Here is a 22,483-nt window from a genome sequence, read left to right on the forward strand (position 1 = left end):
GAAAAGAAAAAAATGTCACTTGGGATGACTGGCTGGCTCAGTCAGTGAAGCATGTGACTCCTGATTTCTAGGTCATGAGTTTGAGTCCCATGCTGGACCTAGAGCTTACTTAAAAAAATAAAGACAAAAAAAAAATGTCACTTACTATTAGCAAAAGGACTAGAATTCATTCTATACTAGAATGAATGTTTCTTAGCTATTTTGAACTTCCTGGAAGCTTCACGATACATCCGACACTAGAAAGTGGGAAAATTTTTGTCTCTTTAGTGTGTTTATACCTTAAAACCTTTAAAAAAAGGTATTATTATGGTCCAGTCAAGAGTTAATGGTGTCTTATACCAAGGTTGTAGCATATGGAAAGAGGGTCTTCAGTATTTGAAAGTTTGTGCATTTAAGGGTGAAGAAGGTGTCAAGAATGACTTTCTAGTTTCCAGCAACTGGGAAGAGAGTAGAATGAAATAAGGAACATTGGAAGTTTGGGGTAGAAAGATGTAGATCTTGAGTTTGTCATGGATATGTTTGTTCTGAGCAGCTTGCTAAACAATACAGTTTTCTATATGGAGCTGAAACTGGAGATATAATTTGAGAATGGTTGTTGGGATTTAAGGGGACCCATGAATAATGCTCCCTATCTTATGAGTTCAGAGCAACAGACAAAATCCCAGCTTTTTAATTGGTTAAATTGTATTGTACAATACAGCTTTGATCAGTAGACAAAACAAGGCTTTAAAAATTTTTTTTGGGGGGGCGCCTGGGTGGCGCAGACGGTTAAGCGTCCGACTTCAGCCAGGTCACGATCTCGCCGTCTGTGAGTTCGAGCCCCGCGTCGGGCTCTGGGCTGATGGCTCAGAGCCTGGAGCCTGTTTCCGATTCTGTGTCTCCCTCTCTCTCTGCCCCTCCCCCGTTCATGCTCTGTCTCTCTCTGTCCCAAAAAATAAATAAATGTTGGAAAAAAAAAAAAATTAAAAAAAAAAAATTTTTTTTTTTTTACATTTCTTTATTTAGAGACAGAGCACAAGTGGGGGAAGGGCAGAGAGAGAATGAGACACAGAATCCAAAGCAGGCTCCAGGCCCCAAGCTTTCAGCACAGAGCCCAGTGTGGGGCTCGAACCCACAAACAGTGAGATCATGACCTGAGCCGAAGTAGGATGCCCAACCGACTGATGCCCACCCAGGAGCCCCAAAACTGGGCTTTTTAATATCCTCCCCCTGAATTTAACCTATTGGCCTCCAACAGCAAACCTCCATATTGCAGAAACAGAGCCTGGCCTAATAAGATTGTGTCATGTGAGAAAAAGGACTGTGTTCCTGCTGCAGGGGCGACAGATCTATACAGAAAGAGAGAAAGAGAGAAGAGGAGAGACACCCAAGCTGTGTGTGAGTCACTCCTCCTGGGGGAAGGACTGAGTATTTCAGCAGGAAACAAATGGTATACTCAAAGAGGTAATTGAGGGGAATATAGCAAAGGGATTATTAACTGAGGCGTGGGCAAGATTAATGGAACCAACAAGGGATGTAGAAACATCCAGGAACTATGTACAGGGAAATTCTAGTGGGGATCAGGGAAGGGAGCTCTTACCAGAACTCAGCAAGAGCTCTAGCTAAGGAAGAGATGCCGTCCAACAGGAATGTGGCTGAGGAAAGGAGCCAGTGCCAAAACTGGCTCTGACTGCCCCAGGGTGAGGTTAGGCTGTGGGGGAAGATAAATATCCTGCCTACTTGCTCTTCCCACCGTCTGAACTCCGTCCCATTGACCCACAGGAAACTAGTGGACTATAATGACCGGGGAATGCAGTGTGTAGCAGTCAGCCTGCCCAGGCACAGAGGGCAGAAAAGGGTGGGGAATAGGCAATCAGAAAATAACCAGCATGGGGGCTCCTGGGTGGCTCAGTTGGTTAAGCATCTGAGTTCGGCTCAGGTCGTGATCTCATGGGTCATTGAGTTTGAGCCCCGCATCGGGGTTCCGGGCTTTCTGGGATTCTCTCTCTCTCCTGCTCTCTCTTTCTCTGCCTGCCTTAGAATAAATAAGTAAACTTAAAAACATAACCAGCATGTTGTTAGTAAGGGCTAGAGAGAGGGCAAGAGGTGTCACTGTACAGTTCAGTCCTGGCAGTGAACTTCCCTGAGGTGAGGATTAGAAACCTGTTGTTCTGCTCCCACCTTTAGGAGGCTAACCTCTATACGTGCACCCTACCATCCACTGCTCCTTTGGGTCCCTCCTTCAACCATTGCTGGGTAGTTTAGCCTTTACTCCAAGAAGGCTCTGAAATGGAAGTAGAACAGTTCTTTAAATGCCCACTGCACCTAGCGTGAAAAGAAAATGACTATCCTCATTTTTCACCTAGGGTGAAAAGAAAATTCCTATCTCATATTTGCTCAGCTGTTTTGTCCAACAGGTTTACCAGCAGATATGCAATGGGATCAAATGACAATATAAATATATGAAAATGTGATGTTTGACAGTGATGCAATACCAATGAAATGGAAATGTCCCAAATAACCTTTTTCCATTACATTGTTTCAGTAATACTAAGATGTGAAACATTTTTTTTTTCACATTTTAACCTCTCTAAAATTGGGAGTCATATTATAGTCTCATCCACCAGGCAGCTGTTATGATGGTGGTGTCATCACCTGCCATATGCATCAAACCTGGCAGAATGGATATCAGCAACTTAGAAGAAAACCCAGCAGATAGAGCAGAGCACTGTTATAAAATGCTCCATCACCAGTGCTCTTGATGGCACAGAGAGTGACACCATCAGATATTACATGGGCCACTCTGATTTTGAAAGTGGCTCAGCCATAGAGACACAAGGTAAATTAGTGGTTGCAGGGGTAGGAGTGTGGGGAGAGTGGACTGGAGAATGACTGCTTATGGGCACAGGGTTTCCTTTTGGGGTGATAGAAATGTTCTGGCATAGGTAATGGTGACAGTGGACAACTTTGTGAATACACAAAAGACCATTGAATTGTATACTTTAAAACGGTGAATTTTGTGGTATGTGAATGATATCTCAATTTTTTTAAAAAGTGACTCAACATATTGGGGGAAGCTAGGTAATGGATATACTACTTTTGTGCTATGTTTGCAAGTTATTCTGCATCCAAAGTTATTTCACAATAAAAAGCTTGAAGGGGCACCTGGGTGGCTCATTCGGTTAAGTGTCTGACTTCAGATCAGGTCATGATCTCACTGCTCATGAGTTTGAGCCCCGCGTTGGGCTCTGTGCTGCCAGCTCAGAGCCTGGAACTTGCCTGGATTCTGTGTTTCCTTCTCTCTCTGCTCCTCCCCTGCTTGCACTCTGTTTCTCTCTCTCTCTCAAAAATAAATAAACATTAAAAAAAAATTTTAAAGCTTGAAAAAATTTGGAGCGGGGAATACTGTATAAAATGGAGGTCTTATTTAAAAAATCTGTATGCCTGGGTGTCTGGGTGCCTGGGTGGCTCAGTCAGTTAAGCATATGACTCTTGATTTAGGCTCAGGTTATGATCCCAGGGTCATGGGATTGAGCTCCATGTTGAGCCACACATGGGCAGCTCAGAGCCTGCTTGAGATTCTCTCCCTCTCTCTTAGCCGGTCCCCTGCACTCATTTGCAAGTGTGTGTTCTCTCTCTCTTTCTCTCTTTCAAAATAAATAAACTTTAAAAAGAAATTTAAAATTTTTTAAAATGAAAAAAAAATCTGTATGCAGAGTATGTTATAGACTTGTGTGAACCCTTAAGAAAAAAGTGAAAAGATATTCAATAAAAGCTCTTTTCCAACTCTGAAAACAAACATGATTCAGAATATTTGGATTCTGAATATAAAGAGCTTCTAAGAATACTTTAAGTTATTTTGCTCATATTTTCCTTTTTATGTATGCACAAGAACAACATATGGTAAAAATCTATGTCTAAGTCAGTCTAAAAGAGCTTGTTAAGTAAGTATAAAATCAACATTTTAAGTGACAAGTGTTGTGTTAAAGTTTAAATTGGCAGTTTCTCCCCCTTTCTTGGTGGTATTTCGATGTTATGAAATATAGTGTTCCGTTCCCAAAGAAGAATAAAAGCTCCCAAACCAAATCTCCTTGCTCTTGTAAGATAAAGAGCAGCTATGGAAGTACACAGCTATCTGGTACACAGACTCGTTCTGGTCAGCCTCAGCCCAGGGGCTTCACTCAGTGCCTGGGAAGTGAGGGGTCCCTCCATGGCTGCATCCAAAGTCTCTTATATATTCCACTTTTGGAGTCCAAAGGGTTACAGGACATAGAAGGCTCCCCCAGCACCAGCCCCACCCACACGTGAGAAACTTAGAAAACGTGAGCAAATCTGCCCGGCCCTGTAGCATTTAGACCAGCTGTGTCAGCCCTGATTCTGGGTTGTGAGCTGTAGAAACTGACTCTGCCTGATGTAAGTAGAGAAGGAATTGATTGACAGTTCTTTGGAAAGGTGGGGAAATTGCAGGGAAGACTGGAAAACCTGGCTTTGAGTAGTGTGACCTGTGAAGTGTCCCCATGAAGGCACTGTTGACGGGAGCAGAGCTTTGCACCCACTTTCATGGGGAGTTCTCTGCCAGGCCCACATCTGTACATCACTGACTTCGGATTCAAAGTTCTGGGCCTTGGTCACATGGCCGCACCCTTGCCATGTGGCTGTAGGGAAGCTGGGAAATTGTGTAAATGGCATTTTCTGCTTCTATAAAAGGAGATAGACTCTGCCTCCCATCAGGACTCTTAGGGAGGGGGGGAGAGGTCAGCAGATGATGGGCAGCCAAAATCATGATGAATATCTACTTCAATCAAAATAAAGTTCTTTTTTTTTTTTAAGTTTATTTATTTATTTTGAGAGAGAGAGAAAGCATGAGTAGGGGAGGGACAGAGAGAGGGAAAGAGAGAGAGAATCCCAAGCAGGCTCTGCACTGTCAGTATAGAGCCTGATGTGGGGCTCGAACTCATGAACTACAGGGCCATGTCCAGGGCTGAAGTCGGATGCTTAACTGACCAAGCCACCCAGGTGCCCCAAAATCAAGTTCTTAGACTCCCAGAACAGACACATAGTACTGGCACCAGCTGAAAGCCCTAACAGAGTATAGCAATATCTGAGGGAAGAAAGGAAAACTGAGAAAACATGAAAGAGTGAAATAAAATCTTGCCGATATCAGGCTTATCTTGCATGCGTCTCAGTCTGTATGGGAGTTTTCTATAGTTCTTGACCTGTGGACTTCTTAGTGTTGGGAGAAGTCTTTCATCAAGAGGTTAATTATGGCCTGGGTTTGCCATATCATATCCAGAAATTGTAACCTTTTCACCCCCTTGAAAAATTTAGTAATTTTTAATGATGCTCCAAAATTTACTAGAGGCTCCTTTCTTCCCCATTCTGTATATTTTAAAATCCCTAATTTCTATTTCCCCTTGTCTCTGTCAAACCAAGGACACAGCCACATTTCTTCTTATGAGCAATCATTGCAATGGTATACTGATAAGCAGGCTCTCTGGAGGGAAGAAAAAAGAAAGAGATCCTGATTTATAGCATTTGCCAATTTCCTCGGTGTAAGTACTCCTACCATGGAAGATTTCAAGCTACCAAAGCTGTGTCTTGCAAAATCCCTGAATATTTAGCAGCTTTCCTGAGCCCCTAAAAGCCGCTGCCTCTTTCCTGGAATGTCTCTACTACCTGCCTCCTGAAGCAGTTTTCCTACTTATTTAATCTGGACAATCATTCATAGTGGATTTCTCAACTAGAGCTGCTGTTGAATATATGTTCCATGAGGGCAGAGGTCTTTGGTCAAGCTGTCTTCCCAGAACCTAGGACATACCTGGCACATGGAGGGTCTCAGCACATATTTGTGGTGATGGTTCTGAGGATCTTCTCTGAGGCTGGTGAGGACAACCCCCTCTGCCATGTGCTAGTCCACAGAGCTTTGCCTTTCTCTCAGGTATTAAAGCTGTGTCAAAGGCAGCAGAGACCGTCCTGTCTTTTTCTGCGAAGTGCGACACATCTCTCATTTATCCATTTGCCTCTGTCATTCCACTTCTCTTTTTAGGAAGACTCAGCCATGTTTTTAACATTTTAACTTGCTTCTTAAGTTGATCATTTCCTTCCTTATCATGTCAGCCAAGCACTGTATTGATTAGTGTTTTCCTCTTTCTTTCCCTTTGCTTTTGAATCAAGACATTTGATTTCCTGATACATTCCTTAGATTCTGTCTTGTGGGGTCCACCACAGTGAAAAATTTGAAGTTATGAGGTTTTGAGTCTGCCAGAAACATGGCTGATGATACTGGTCTTGTCCTCCTTTATTTATTCTTCGTGGGTGGGTGTTCTTTCATGGCTGTCGATACTAGCCTAGACGGGTATCTAACCTAGGCTGGGACTCTATCTACCACTGCCCTGGCTGGTTTGCATGCAGTTCATTTCATCTTCCTGTGCCTTTCCTGAAAACCCTCCTCCAGAAGTTCCCGGGTATGTTCCCTCAAGGCACATGCCACGTCTGAATCGTCTCCTATAATAATTGAGCCACTGGAAAGCTCACTGGTAATGCTAGAAGCATTCTGGGCCCATCTTCCCAGACCTCTCCCCTCAAATCTGGCCACAGTTGCATGACTACCTATCATAACTGTGGCAATCTTTAAAAGGTGATTCCCCATTTAAACTTATTGTTGACTCCTTATCTGACCTTTTAAGAGGGCACTTCTCAAGAGCTTCCTGGAACTGTACTCCCTGGTTGGGGGTGGCAGGGTCTAGATTATTCCAGTCTGTTCTCTGAAATTTTACCTCCTTCTATTAGAAGTTTTTGGATCCTATTTAGTCAACCTTTCTGGTCTAGTAATAACCTAAACAAAAAGTTTCTAACACCTTCCTTGAGAGTTGTTAGGTCCAGGCATATCTTATTTCACCTTTCTTTCTTTTTTTTTTTTCTTTTAAGGTTTATTTTATTTTTGAGAGAGAGAGAGAGAGAGGAGAGAGCATGCATACAAGTGGGGGAGGGGCAGAGAGAGGGAGACAGAGGATCAGAAGCAGGCTCTGTGCTGACAGCAGAGAACCTGACACAGGGCTCAGGCCCATAAACCTAGAGATCATGGCCTGAGCCAAAATCGGATGCTCTACTGACAGAGCCACCCAGGTGCCCCTTATTTCACCTTTCATATTGGACTAGCCTGACCTCCATGATCAAAACATGTCTCTTAAGGAAATCCTTCTCTCTACATGGCAGTGGTGGTAAGGCCCAGTACTGGATGATCAGAATAGACACTGCCTGCAAACAACCCAGGCGTGTCTCTGGCTGAACTTCAGTCTTCCCCTGCTGACTGCCCCCTCCATTATCATCCTGGCTCCTTTATTTATCTTTCTCTCTCCAACTGCTCTGATTCTGGCTTCAAGATCAAAATTTTGTTAAAGAAAAAAATTATTCATACCTCATGTTAGAGACTGAATGGTAAGGCAGACTTTATTTAGGTGTAGGGACCACTGCAACAGGGTTTTGCAGTAGGGGAGAGAGATTGGGCTCTATTCAGAATATAGTTTAGGCAAGTGGGAATTTATAGCCAAGGGGCAGGGAGGGGGTGGTCAGTGGATGGGAAATTACTAAGAGGAAACATCAGGGACAAGAGGGTTCTGGCTGAACCCAGCTCATAGGATTTTTGCTGAAGGCAGGCCAGGGTGACCAGATATCACCTGTGGGCCGAGGAGGATGAGGAACCTGATCAGATATTGAGGTTGGGGTGGGGGTGGTCTGGCTAAACTCACTTAGCAGGATTCTGGTTACAATTGGACAATGTAGAGATGAACATGGAAGCCTGGAAATCAGGGCCCAGTTGAGAAAAGAGTTCAGAGGAGACTTACTAGAGTTTGGTTAATGAAAGCATCTTTGTTAGTTTCTAAACCAATCCAGCTCCTCCTTGATTCCTACAGACAGCATGTTCCTGGCACAGGCCTTTTATTATTCTTTCTGAGACTAAAAAGTAATATTTTTTTTTAATTTTTTTTCAACATTTTTATTTATTTTTTGGGACAGAGAGACAGAGCATGAACGGGGGAGGGGCAGAGAGAGAGGGAGACACAGAATCGGAAGCAGGCTCCAGGCTCTGAGCCATCAGCCCAGAGCCCGACACGGGGCTCGAACTCACGGACCGCGAGATCGTGACCTGGCTGAAGTCGGACGCTTAACCGACTGCGCCACCCAGGCGCCCCTAAAAAATAATATTTTTATTAATGCCCCAAAAGATGGCCTGCTACCCATCAAATAAGGCCCTTATTTGAATCTCTGATGAAAGCCATGGCCAGGCTTAGGTAACAAATCTAGAGGACTTTGATCCACGTGGTGGGGTTTGAGGGTGATTCTAGAAGTCTGTAGGTAAGCCATAAGGAACCAGGAGGTTAAATCAACCACAGTTTGCTCTTTGGCCCTAAAACTGGGTTCAGTTCAACAGACTAAGAGGAAGAGAATTTGAGGTAGTTGACTTAATGCACCTAAAGCTAGAACGACATAACTAGTACATTCTAACCCTGTGTTCTCAAGTCGTTCTCAGACCAGCCGCATCAGCACCACCTGAGAACTTGTTAGAAATGCTAATTCAAAGGCCTTGACCCAGACCTACTGGGGGTGGGAGCCCAGGAAACTACTTAAACAAGCTCACTAAGATGAGTCAAGAACCACAGTTCTCTCCCAAGTGGCACTTAGCTCCATTTACAGGAAGTTGCATGTGAAACAGCTTCCTTTAGGCTGTTCCTGCCTGAGAAATATGTTAGGAGCAGCAAGAAATTTTCCCAACCACTAATGCCTAAAGAATTTTTTCCACTGGAGCTCTGTATATTTTAAGTGACAGAGAGATTCATCTAATCCCCATGTTGGGTGCACCTGCTTAGGTTTGTAAGTTGCAAAAGCTTGCCCGGCCTGTGTGCACCGAGGTTGCAAAGGCCTGGGTTTGCCGAAGCTCTGTGACACCAGTCTCATTAAACTGCTGTGTCTTCAAGCAATCAAGGGCCAAGAAGCCCTGTGCTTACAAAGTACTGACACCTCCTATCCCAGCCACACCCACAGCATCTAACTCTCTGAGTATATCTTATGTCTCCAAAGCCCCATCTTTGTGCCTGTTCCTCAAGCTTTCCTGGTTTGTGGGCCATATATGGGGCTTGGGGGTGAGGAGGAAACAAATCTAATCCCCTTTATCTGAGTTCAGAACCAACTGAGAAATAGGATCAGACAACCACTAGGGATCAATAGACGGCTTTTATTGCTGATAAAGTCGAACTGGAAAATGTAGCTAGGAATCTGCAGCCATCTCTGGGCTTCCTCATATCTTCACCTTGAATCGAACCTCCCCACCCCAGTTGCTAGCCTCCTGGTCTGCTGGGGAGATTGCCAGACCCAATCGTGTTGTCACCAGAGTTAGTGCAGCCTTTCCCCAACCTTCCCAATCAGCTCTATTACTTGGTCTTTGGAGGAGAGTGGTAAGTTGTGGGTTGACGGCCAGGACAGGTGTTCCAGTACTGTTCCCTCCTGGGGTGAATGGGACGATGAAGGAATAAGGTTTTCCCTGGCTGTAGAAATAATATTTGAGGTCACTGGCACAAAGGAAAGAGCCTAGAATGGGAAGAGGGGATGGTCAGGACTGAGGCTTGAGGAAGGCTCACTTTTAAACATGGTTTCAAGGAGGAAGCCCCAGCCAGATAGAGGAGGAGGACCAAGAGCATGTGGTGCCACAGGGGCCAGGGGAAGATCATTTTAAGGAGCGAGTGATCAGCAGGGTCAAACTTTCCTGAGAGGGCCTGTAAAATGAGAACAAAAACTGTCCCCTAGATTTAGCCATATGGTGACCTTATTGAAGGGTGGGAAGGGGAACCAAGCTTTGGGGTAGTCTTTGGAGGGTGTTGAGGGGGAGGCTTTTTCAAGAGGGACAAAGCTTGTTTGAAAGCTGATGGGAAATGACAGCCTTCTGAGCTTGTGGTTGGGGCAAATAGCTAGTACCCCGTTCTCTAGGCCAGGTACCTTGGGTGGAGTGTTCCATCTGTCTACATGGAGTACCTTTTCCTAATTCACACGAAGATGCAGTGTGAGCTAACAGTAGCCCTGGATGGGAGGATGCTGGTACACAAGAGATGGCATAAAGGATAGTAGGTCACATAGTCACCTGCATAGCTAGGACTAGATGCTGAAGGCTTCTGGCTCCAAGTACACAGACAGCTCCCAATCCCCCAGGGCAGAAACAAGAAAGTCTCTTCTTCACTTCAAGAGTTTGCCTGTATTTATGCACCTGGATGGCTCAGTCAGTTAAGCATCTGACTTTGGCTTAGGTCATCATCTCACTGCTCTCGAGTTCAAGTCCTGCATCAGGCTCTGTGCTGACAGCTCAGAGCGTGGAGCCTGCTTCAGATACTATGTCTGCCCCTCCCATGCTCATTCTCTGTGTCTCTCTGTCTCTCAGTAATCAATAAATGTTTAAAAAATTACCAAAAAAAAGAGTTTGCCTATATTTTTGGCAATCCTTGATTGTTTTAGCACAAGTTGACCAAGTATTTATTTATTTATTTATCTGGGGGGAGGGATGCAATTTTTTTTTCATTTGACCTTTTTTTTTTCATTTGACCATTTTTTTTTTTTTTTCATTTAAATCCTGATCTGGTAAGAATGATCAGGATCCAATGGTCCTAACCCTCCCTTAGTGACAACCCCTTAGTCCCCGAGAGATCCACACTTTAGATTAATGGTGAGGGGCCTACAAAGGTAACAGACCAGCCTCTGCTTCTCAGGATTGGAGAGTGCTCCCTGGACCAGTTGGTGGTCTCTCCCTACCTTCTACCCCTAGTCTCAGAGCCCATATTCTTTAAGAGCTGGTCTTTAGATGTCATTTTTATAACCATGCACTTAACCCCTTTTTATAATATCTTACTTTTTCAATTAAATTATTTCTAACTTTGACATAACAGAAATATTACCATCAGAGACTTCTTAATGATAAGCTTCCCTCTGCTAGTTCCACATTCTTCTAGTCTCCTAAACCATTTATCATGTGCCCACATATCAGGAAAATAAAATAAGTACACTTGGGAGAGAGAATTTGGCAATTTTGCTAAGATCTCATGGGTCTCTTAGTATTTGTTTTCCTTCTTAACATGTGTTTCCTGTAATATAAATAAAACTCCATAAATAAAAATATATTACTACAAAGGTATGTTTAGTTTACATTAAAATTTAAATCTCTTATTGAAGGAAAAGAATTAGGATTGATGCTAAAAGTTTATTATTTTTTAATTTTTTAATTAAAAAAAATTTTTAAGTTTATTTATTTTCAGAGAGACAGAGACAGTGTGAGTGGGGAAGGTGTAGAGAGGGTGAGAGAGAATCCCTAGCAGACTCCAAGCACCGAACTCACAAACCATGAGATCATGACCTGAGCTGAAATCAAGAGTCAGACGCTTAACTGACTGAGGCATCCAGGCACCCTAAAAGTTTATTTTAAATTGGCCTCTGGATAATTTAAATATGTAAGTCATTTCTCTCTTTCTGTCTCTCTCTGTCTCTGTCTGTCTCTCTCTCACACACACACACACACACACACACACACACACACAGCAATCCTATTAAACAGCCAGATTTTATTTTATTTATTTTATTTATTTTTTTAACGTTTATTTATTTTTGAGACAGAGAGAGACAGAGCATGAATGGGGGAGGGGCAGAGAGAGAGGGAGACACAGAATCGGAAGCAGGCTCCAGGGTCTGAGCCATCAGCCCAGAGCACGACGCGGGGCTCGAATTCACGGACTGCGAGATCGTGACCTGAGCTGAAGTCGGACACTTAACCGACTGAGCCACCCAGGCGCCCCTAAACAGCCAGATTTTAAAAGTCTAACTTTGTATACTGTAATTGGGAGTCAATTAGACAACAATTTTAAGTTAATGAAAATCTACCTGTACATATTTTTGGTGTTCAAAGGTAAGTGGAATGACAATAGAAAGAATAGGAAATGTTTAAATGGAAGAGATAACTGGAACATGCAAGATAAAAATGATCAAAATTACTGTGCATGAGTGGGGGATGGACTAAACAGGTAAGGGGCATTAAGGAATCTATTCCTAAAATCATTGTTGCATCATATGCTTACTAACTTGGATATAAATTTAAAAAATAAATAAATTATTAATAAAATTTAAAAAAGTTACTGTGCATGGAGTAGCCAGAAACTTAAAAATGGACTGTTTCCCAAGAATAAGTAAGTACAGAAACATTGCTCTATCTACTGTATAAAATATACCAAACTCTTTTTTAGCAGATAAAATATTACATTGGCTGTAATAGACTTCAAAACAGCATGAGAACAATAAAACTGCCTGGACTTATTTGCAGATGAAGGTAATTCTAATGAGATTTTGGCCTCTCCTTTGGGATCCAAGGTGGAGTCTTTGCAAATCCATTCCAGGGTCAACAGGGTCTTGTGGCAGTTTCAATGTGGTTCTATTCTTCTGAGGTCTAGGAGAGAGCTGACTAGGTCTAGGGACACGGAAGATACATGATCACTTCAAAGAGACATAATGGGTCCATGCAGAGGAATGATCTCTTGGTTCAGGCATGGCTGGACACAAGGCTATTGCACCCAAAGATAGAGAGGAACCAGGATGGCCCCCTCTACATACAAAATACTTGTTAATATAGTAGAATGTTTGCCAGTGGGGATGAGAGGCGTGGAATAGGGAATGGAGAGGAAATGCAAGAAATACATAAAACAAGATTGTCTCTTTACCACCCAATGATATAGTAATGATGATGATAACATGTAATGAGCTGGGGAGTATGATTAGTAGTTCAATTAAAAAAAATACATTATACTTACATAAATAAAGTATGCCCAAGGTTACTTATAAAATAGTTTTGTTTTGAGTGCCTTTTCACTTTCCACTCACCTGCTTTCCCATTCCTTTTCTCCTGACTTTCCTTTACCCCTCTTTTGGGCTGGCTGCCTGGCTGTCCAGAGGCCCCTCACTGTGTGCAGCTCTGCAGGAAGCATCTCATGCTGGGCACATGAGATGTGCCCTCTTCTCCCTCCCTCATACTTCTCTGTCTTTTCCTTCACTCCCCAGAACTGGGAAACGTAACCCTTAGACCCAAACAAGAGGGGCCCTGCACTGAGGCTGCTCCTGCCCTGCCTTTCCCCATGGGGTTAGGAATCCTTAGGGCTGAAGACACATGCTCTTTTCCTATCCCAGAGCCTATGCTCTCCTTCTAGAGCACATTCTGGGAACCTGAGGCCCCGAAGAGCCCCAGGTCTCTTTCAGGCCTTTTCCAAATATGGGTCCTCTTGAGGAAAGACTGTGCCCAGCTGTCTGGGGAGGTGAACAGGACTCGGAGGTGCACACTGGGATGTCCACATGCATGTGCAGGAGGCCCTTGTGGTGTGGGATGGAGCCAGGATGGGAGAAGGGAAGCTGTGCACCTGGGGCCTGGGGGCTGGCCCTTCATATGCCACCAGTTCTGGTGGAGAGGTCTAAAGAATCTGAGAATTTTAAGTTTGAACCCAGCCTTCCAGGTTGGTGTCAGGGTGGGGAAAATGGAACATATTTCATCAGTTTGTTGGCTTGGTTTATAACTTTTAAATATTTAAACACATATTTATAGGCCTCCATTTGCACTCTTGCGCTGGTGTGAGCAACTATCTTAGATTGGACTGTCTGCCTTCCACAGGGCATCTGGGGCTTTGATAGGCAACTCCTAGTGACACAACATAAAAGAAGAGCAGTCCTAATTAGAGCAGGGCAAATGCTATGGCAGGTGAGTAGAGCAACAGGCTTCAGTGCTTCTCAAATCATGCCAGGTGAGTGGCTGCCTATCTGCCTTTGCTAGCTGGTCCTATGGAGAACTGCGGTTGGCCATTCCTTTATCATGGAGGTGTGTGAGTACGAAAAGTGAACTGCCCCCTCTTTATCAAGCACTGGGGCAGTCAGCATCCCTTCCCAACCTCTCCGCCCTCTACTGGGAGAAATGGTATTTACACTGGCTATAAGTAGTTTTTATTCTTTCTTAATACGTACCATTGTATGATGGAAATTTTAAATGGGAGGGCTCTGACATAACCTGAAAGAAGCTCCATTAGTGATGCAACCAGCCAGAAGGATTTTTTGGTTAGGAGGAGTGATGAACCTGGGAGGGACCAGAGAGCAGAGCCGCAGGCGGAAAACCTGCTTCAGGACCTGGTTGAATTGAAGCAGAAAGACCCAGGCCAAGTCTGGTTTCTGTGGCTCCTGCATTCCCTGGAGCCCTGGGCCCTTCCTTTGTCTTCCTCTCCTTTCCTCCCTTTTCCTCACCCCTTCCCCAGCTCCTACTCCCTGTTCTTTTCTGTGTTCTCATTAAAGCATCTTAAATATTGGAAATGAGTTACTGGGGGCAGATATGGCTAGTCTTTGTTAAATAGAACTTTCAGAAATAAAGGGGAAAACCAAAACCATTTCCCCTTCAAATAAGTTATATTTCTTTCTGAGAGGCCAAAGAACTCTTGAGGATTTCCCCCAGGATCTCTTTTACCAAGGATGTGTTTATTTGTTTTTCATTTGTGAGTAGAGACTAATTCATTCATTAAATCAAAATTTTCTGAGCTTGTGTTATAAGTAAGCATTGCTGCAGTTGCTGGAGATATTGGGGTGAACTGAAATGGCAAACGCCCTGCCTTTGTGCCCTGTACGTTCTTTTGGGAAACACAACTGGTAAATAAGATTAATAACAACAACAGCAATGTGTGTGTCTTGTGTTTGGTGGTGAGAAGTGCTAGGGAGAAAATAAAGAAGGGTACAGTGTAAAATGGGGTGGTTAGGGAAGGCCTCTCTGAGAAGGTGACATTTAAATAAAGACATGAAGGAGATGGAGAGGAGAAAATACCTGGGTTGGAAGCATTCTCGGCACAGGTAGAACCTTGTTGGAAAGATTCAAATGACAAAGCCCAGAAGCAGGAGCATGACTGGCAAGTTTAGGGATCAACATGCGGGCCAAGAGTGACTGACTCAGGAACAGGATGAGTACAAGAAAGAGTAGAAGGTGAGGTCAGAAAAGCGTGGGTGTGTGGGTGGAGGATCACAGAGGGCTCTTGTTAGCATGTTGATTTACTCAGAACAAGATGGGAAGCGACAATACGATGTAAGCCAAGGGGTGACATGGTCTGATTTGCATATTAGCTGGATCACTCTGGCTGTTGAGAGTAGCCTGTGAAGGACATGGTGAAACCAGTCAGGAAGCTATTGAAATAATCTGAGGAAGAGAAGAAAGTCTTTTAGACCAAGTAATATTAGAAATGGTGAGGAGTGGTGAGATTCTGGACATATTTTGAAAATAGAATCAAAAGATTTGCTAATGGATTGGTTGTGGGGTGTGAGGAAAAGAAAGGAGTTAAATAGAACATCAAGGTCTTTTGCTTGAGCAACTAAAAAGGGAGTCTGTGAACTGACAGGGAAGACTTATGGGGTTCAGGATGGGAAAAAGATCAGAAGTTCAGTGGTGGGACTTACATGTTAGATCCCTTTAGACATCCAAAAGGAGAACCCAAGCAGGCAGTCAGATCTATGAGCTTGGAATTCAGAAGAGTGGTCAGGGCTAGAAAGAAACTTTTGGGAGTCATCAATGAATACATGGTATTTAAAACTAAGAGATGATGAGATTTTTTGAGGAAATGACAGTAGATGGAAAAGAGAAGTGTAAAGACATGAGCCCTGGAACAGTCTAGTGTTTATGACAGGGATGGGAAGGAAGAAGCAGAAAAGACAAAAGGACCAGCCAATGAGATAGGAGGAGAGGAGGGGGAGTATAGTGCCTGGAAGTCCTGGAAGCCAGTTAAGGATGTATCCGGGAGGAGGGAGTGCTCCACTGTACCCCTTGTTGCTGACAGAGTAAGTAAGATGAGGACCAAGAAGCTTCCAAAGTCCATGTCATTGGTGACTTTGAAAAAGAGCAGTGTCAGTGGAGTGGTGAGGGTGAAAGTCTTGTTGGAAAGGTTCAAGAACAAATGAAGAGGAAGAACTGCAGTCAGTGAGTAAAAACGATGCCCTGAAGGCCATAAGTTGTAAAGGGAAGAGAGAAATGGGGCTCCAGCTGGAGAAGGAAGTAGGGTTGAGAGAGATTTTTAAAAATAAGGGAGATAACCACATTTGTACATTGTTGGGAAAGATCCAGTAAAGAAGGAAAAAGGCGGGGGGCACCTGGGTGGCCGAGTCAGTTAAGCGTCTGACTTCTTCTCAGGTCATGATCTCACAGCTTGTGAGTTTGAGCCCCGCGTCCAGCTCTGTGCTGACAGCTCAGAGCCTGGAGCCTGTTTCGGATTCTGTGTCTCCCTCTCTCTCTCTGCCCCTCCCCCACTCACACTCTGTCTGTCTGTCTCTCTCTCAAAAAATAAACATTAAAAAAAAAGGAGGGAAAAGGGAAGATTCAGGGTTAGTGGACTCTCACTGGTAATGTTAAGAGTATCTACATTGTATTGAGTGCTTATATGTATTAGGTTCTTATGTACGCTCTTCATTCCTTAAAACACGAGATGTACATATATTATCATTTTCACTTTACCAATGAGGAAATTGAGACTCAGAGATTGAGTCCCTTGTCCAAGGTTGCCCAGTAAGGACAGAGAAGAGCTGAGTCAGAGGGAAGCTCAGACCATATTGTTCCTGAGGGGACTGACCACTTTTCTGGTCATGGAGCTTCCCAGGCAACGAAGGGCCCATTTACTGTTTTACATTCCTGCCTGAAGGAAGAGTGTGTGTGCTTCTCACAATCATGACTAGAGACTTCTGCTTTTTCTTCTTTCTTTTTTTTTAATGTTTTTTTTTTTTATTTATTTTTGAGAGAGAGAGAGAAGGAGGGTCAGAAAGAGAGGGGAGAGAGAATGTCAAGCAGACTCTGCACTGTCAGTACAGAGCCTGATGTGGGGCTTGAACTCACGAACCATGAGATCATGACCTGAGCCGAAATCAAGAGTGGGATGCTTAACTGACTGAGCCACCCAAGTGCCCTTGGTTTCTCTTCTTTCTTAAAGTCTGGGACAGGAGACAACAGAGAAGTTGCCTTGGCATCTGGTTTGGCCCAAACCTCTATATATTGGACATCTAATGAATAATGTTGTGTTGTGTGTTGGAACACACAAAGGGATAGAAATCAAGAGTTCTGGGTTTTAGTCTGACTGTCACTATGCGGCTGTTTTACTTCTGGCAAGTCAATGACCTTGAGTCTTAGTGTCTTCATTGGCCAAATGGGAATAAAACTAGGTGTGCTGTCTGCTTCTTGGGTGGTTGCGAAAACATCACCCTTTATCCTCCCGTTCTCTAGCGCTCCAGCAGTATGTGAGACCTTATGCCATTTCCAAAGTATTTGACATATAATGGCACCAGTGGTTCTTAACCTGATGCATAGCAGAACCTTCCAGGGGATTTTTACAAATACTGCTCTCCTGCTAGGATGTGGAGCAAGTAAATTCACAAACATGTTAAGTGGAGTATAATTGGTACAACCACTTTGGAAAGCTGTTTGTAGTATCTGTTGAAGTTGAACCAACATCTCCCTGTGATCTGCAATTCTGCTTCTAGGTTTATACCCAAGAGAAATGTTTGCACATGTGCACCAAGACACCCGTACAAAAATATCTGCAGCAATAGTATTTGCAATTGCTCAAAGCACAAACAACTCAAATGCCCATCAGTAGAATAGATTAACAAGTTGTGGTATATCCATATAATGGTATCCTGAACAGTATTAAAAGTTTGCAAACTATAGTTACAAATAGTATTAATCTCACAAATAGAGCATTCAGTGAAAGGATACTGACATAAAAGATTTTCCTCAAAATATGAGATATCATAAAGTAATGAAAATCAGGAAAATTGTAAATCTCTATGGTGTTAGAAGCCAGGACCTTTAGAGAAGGGGAAATGGGTAGATAATAGGGAGGACGCAAGAAGGGCTTCTGGGTTGCTAGTAATGTCCGTGTGTGTGTGTTCCTCAGTGATGGTTATACAAATAAAAAAAATACATATACATTGGATAATTCACTGAGTTGCATACTTTTGATTTGTGTACTTTTTTGTCTACATATTTTACTTTGATTAAGAAACAAAACTGCTGCTGGTTCCCATCTCAGACCAATTAAATAGAATCCCTGGCATGGACATTTTCAGGAGTGTATCCAGAGCTGAGAAAACCGCCCTCCCTCCTTGTTGGTGCCCTTCTCTCCAGGAGTGAAGACTGGCGGCTTGGTGCCTGGGGGCTGGCTGGGTGTGCCTCAGAGCGGTGGGGAGGATGGGGCTGTCTGGTGGAGAGACAATTGGGGGACCCTGTGTACAGATGGCCAGCAAGACTGGCCCTGGGGGACACACTCTGAGGGTAAGGGTGAGGCTCCTCACCTGGGGCAGTGACTGAAGACTACCACTAGGGACACCAGCCTTCAGGGACTGCCTGTGGCCATCCTTGCTTAAGAAGTGATTCCTGAGTTTAATTTCAAGTTCACTCTTTGAAATAAATCAGAACAGTTTCTGCTGATTTTCATTGTTTTTGTTTGCCTGGCCCTTTGTGGGGATTTTGACTCTTCATTTGTACTTTTGTGTTTTACTGTAGTGACCTAGTTGTTGTTTTAATGCTTTTCTGGCTTTGTTTTGTTTTTATATTATTTATTTAGTTTAAAGTTTATTTTGTTAAGTAATGCCTACACCCAACATGGGGCTCGAACTCGTGACCCTGAGATCAAGAGTCACATGCTCTTTCGACTGAGCCAGCCAGGTGCCCCCTGTCTTCTTTTTAATATAGAATCTTTTAGCCCACAGGTGATACAGCCACATCCAAAGGCTGTACCGTCATATGCCAGGATGTCTGGGCTGCTTTTCTAACTCTTGTCCCACATGTGAGGGATAAGCAAATTCTAAGTGCACTCGACTCTTTTTTTTTTTTTAACATTTATTTATTTTCTTGAGACAGAGAGAGACAGAGCTTGAACAGGGGAGGGGCAGAGAGAGAGGGAAACACAGAACCCAAAACAGGCTCCAGGCTCTGAGCTGTCAGCACAGAGCCCGACGCGGGGCTCGAACCCACGGACTGTGAGATCATGACCTGAGCCGAAGTCGGCCGCCCAACCGACTGAGCCACCCAGGCGCCCCTTGACTCTTAATCTTTGCTGTTCTTGACTTTACTCAATAGAGAAAAGAGTTATAAACATTGAAAACCTTTAGTATCTGTTGACGATTATTCTGAGTATAGAAAAGGAAACATTTATGGGCCAAACTCTGTAGCTTGATAGAGATCCTACACTTTATGCATTTCTTCAGAGGCTTTAGCAAAATAATACTTCTACAGTTCAACCTTAAATAGCATTTTAACAAGGCTATAGTAGCCTTTTAAACCTTTATTTAAATAGCTGGATATAGCTTTTCTAAAACTATGTTTAATTATAAGACATTTAATTCATTATCAAAGGAAATAAACTTTGTTATAGCTCTAAACTCAAGGCAAATTGTATTTTATTGAAGATTTTATTTTATTGTTTATTTTCAAGAGAGAGTATGAGTGGGGGAGGGGCAGAGAGAGAGGGGGACAGAGGATTCCAAGTGGGCTTTGCACTGACAGCAGGAAGCCCGATGTGGGGCTCGAACTCATGAACTGTGAAATCATGACCTGAGCTGAAGTCAGATGCTAAACCACTGAGCTACCCAGGTGCCCCACAAGATTTTATTTTTAAGTAACCTCTACACCCAACATAGGGCTTAAAAACTCACAACCTCAAAATCAAGAGTCACATACTCTACCAACCGAGCCAGTCAGGTACCCCAAAGCAAATTTTATTGTATAGATTTTAAAAAAAATGTTTACTTATTTTTGAGAGTACAAGTGGGGAAGGGGCAGGGAGAGGGAGACAGAGGATCCAAAGCTAGCTCTGCACTGACACTAGCAAGCCTGATGTGGAGCTGAAACTTACAAACTGTGAGATAATGACCTAAACCAAAGTTGGATGCTCAACCAACTGAGCCACCCAGGTGCCCCTATTGTATAGATTTTTATATAAGGGACATTGGGTGTATATTTATCTTTCTAGATCTAATAATGTTCCTCATATAATTGTTATTATCTCTTGGAAAATTTATGTATATACATATTTAGGGTGTAGGGAAAAAAGGTTGTTGCTTATTTTGTCTATGTTCATTTTTCCTTTTGCTCCAGTAAAAAAAAAAAAAAAAAAAAGGCTGAGAAAAAAATAGAAAATCTGAAATACAAGCATCCCTCTCTATGTAGTAGTTAAGGTCTTAACAGCAAACCAGCTAAACTTCTAGAATCTGGAGGATCAGCATTGCCTGAGAACGTGTTAGAAATTGAATTCTCGGGCCCTCTCCAGACTTGCTGAATTAGAAACTCCACGCATGGGCCCAGCAACCTGCCTTCACAAACCTTCCAGGTGATGCTGGTCTGTCCGGAAATTGGATGACTTCTGCTCTAAAGAAGAGCATGAAACCAGTGTGGCCAGTTAGGCAAGCCCCTAAGTGACCCACTCTGGGAATAGGTGATTTCTTTGATAAATTTGGTGTTTGCTCTCGTCCTTGGCCCACTCATCTTTCCCGAAATCACAGCTACACCAGTAGTTCTCAACCCTGGCTGGAAAGCCTTTAAAACTGCGTCTCCCCAGATGGGTCCTGGGCATCCAGGTGCTTCTGGTGTGCGCCAGGGCTGATAAACTTTGTTCTATATTCAGGTACTTTTGTGGTTGAGACAGATGATTGTTAACACCTGCCCCCAAATTCTTCTGGTTGTTTCCTGCAAGCCCTGTGAAGCAGAACTCAGGCCTCCAGCGTCTGCTTGTCCAGATCTAAAGATGTTTCCTGAGAGCCGGTTTGGCCTTGCGTTGCAGGTACCTCTGCAGACCACAGCAATGCACAGAAGATGCGACACTACCTCCTGGCACGCACACAGGGCCGCCGGCCCTTCCACTGCACCTCAGACGCCAACTCTGCTGCCCGTACCGGATGCTGACTGAGATGATGTGAGTTAAACCCTTTGGTGCACAGAGAAAATGTCAACAAATGCCAGCTATCCTTACCTTCATTATCTGAAGCGTGCGGACCCCTTTTCATTTTAAGCTCACAAAATACCTACTTGGAAGGCCCATCTTGGTTGTTTTATCTTGAATTGTCTACCCCCCAACTTTCCTGCAAAGCCCAGGAGGGACCGCTGAACACTCATGGGGGATGTTCTAAGCCAGTGGTCCTTAAAATGCGGTGGCTGGGGAGAGATGTGTCAGCAGCATGAGTGTCACCCGGGAACATGTTAGAAATGCAAACTCCTATCACCACAAGACTTAATAAAAAAGAGGGCAGGAGGAAACTTTTGGAGGTGATGGATATGTTTACGGCATAGATTGTGGCGACAGGTCCACAAATGTATACTTCTCTCCAAGCTCATCAAATTGTGTATGTAAAATTCGACAGGTTTTGTATGTCAATCAGACCTCCATAAAGTGGTGGGGGTGTTTTTGTTTTTTGTTTGTTTTTTTAAGAAATGCAAACTGTTGGGCTCCACCTCAGAACTTCTGTGTCAGAAAGTCAGGAGATAGGACCTAGACATCTGTGCATTCTGGTTCACGCTCACATCTGAGAACTGTTGCTCTGTGCCAGTGTTTCACAGGCTTATGAGAAATGCAGACCCTCAGGCCCCAACTTAGGCCAACTGAATTAGAATCCCATGTCCCTGTGATCACATTGGAGTTTGAAAAGCACAGCTTTAAGCTCTTTCCCTCTATCTGGTCAGAATTAGAACACAGGACATGTGCATTCTTGGATCGCAGCTTCTCAACCCCCCACAGAAGTGCCATCACAAGACAGTAATTTAAGTGTGAGAAACACATGTGTGAAAGATCTTTCTGTATCTGTGGAAAACAATTTATGTTGCCATTACCACCCTCCCACCTCCCATCTCCTGCTCCCGTATCCTGCCGTCGGATAAAGATTCACCCTGTCAATTTTCTTAGCGTTTAGAGCAAGTGTATTGTCTGTTGTTTTTTGTTTGTTTGTTTGTTTGTTTTTACATGGGAGTTGAAGTTATGAAACTCATTATACCTAAGTTGCCAGGAGACTCTGATTTTACCTCAATTCTGAGAACTAGTTTGTCTGGGTTCTCTCATATAGCTCTCCCTTCTCCAAGTGATCTTTGTGTTTTAAGTCTTGGGTTAACAATTCTGTTGTGACTGCATTTTTTATTATAAGTAGCTTCAAATACTGTGTGAGAAGATAAGAGTTGATAAGAAATAAGTGTGTGATTGATGCCTGGGAGTCTCTCGGCTTATAGAAAGCGTGGTGATTTCAGGGGCTCAGTTCAAATCCCTCCTTCTCTGTGAAGATTTCCTGGCAGCTGTAATTTCCACCATAGCTGTAATTAACATGCCTCAGATAACATTATTTGTCATTTATTATTATAACATATATCCAGTATTTCCCAGGATTTTGTGAGTTAATGTTTGTAGAGTGCTTGAACTGTATAGGAGCATACTCAAATTATAGTTGA

The 22,483-nt window shown here is 43.4% G+C and overlaps 1 long non-coding RNA gene across 4 annotated transcripts in view; it reads left to right on the plus strand.

The window, feature by feature from the left end:
- The window catches only part of LOC147582499 (uncharacterized), a 94,413-nt gene that overhangs the window by 32,378 nt on the left and 39,552 nt on the right, over positions 1-22,483 (plus strand). For all 4 annotated transcript variants that reach the window (XR_015249205.1, XR_015249202.1, XR_015249204.1 and 1 more), the window contains exon 3: positions 20,835-20,966. This is a non-coding gene — a long non-coding RNA (uncharacterized LOC147582499). The remainder of the gene's footprint in view (positions 1-20,834; positions 20,967-22,483) is intronic.

This window comes from Puma concolor, chromosome A3 (genome assembly GCF_028749965.1).
Source record: "Puma concolor isolate L17-30 chromosome A3, mPumCon1.1.hap2, whole genome shotgun sequence".
Taxonomy (NCBI): Eukaryota; Metazoa; Chordata; class Mammalia; order Carnivora; family Felidae; genus Puma; species Puma concolor.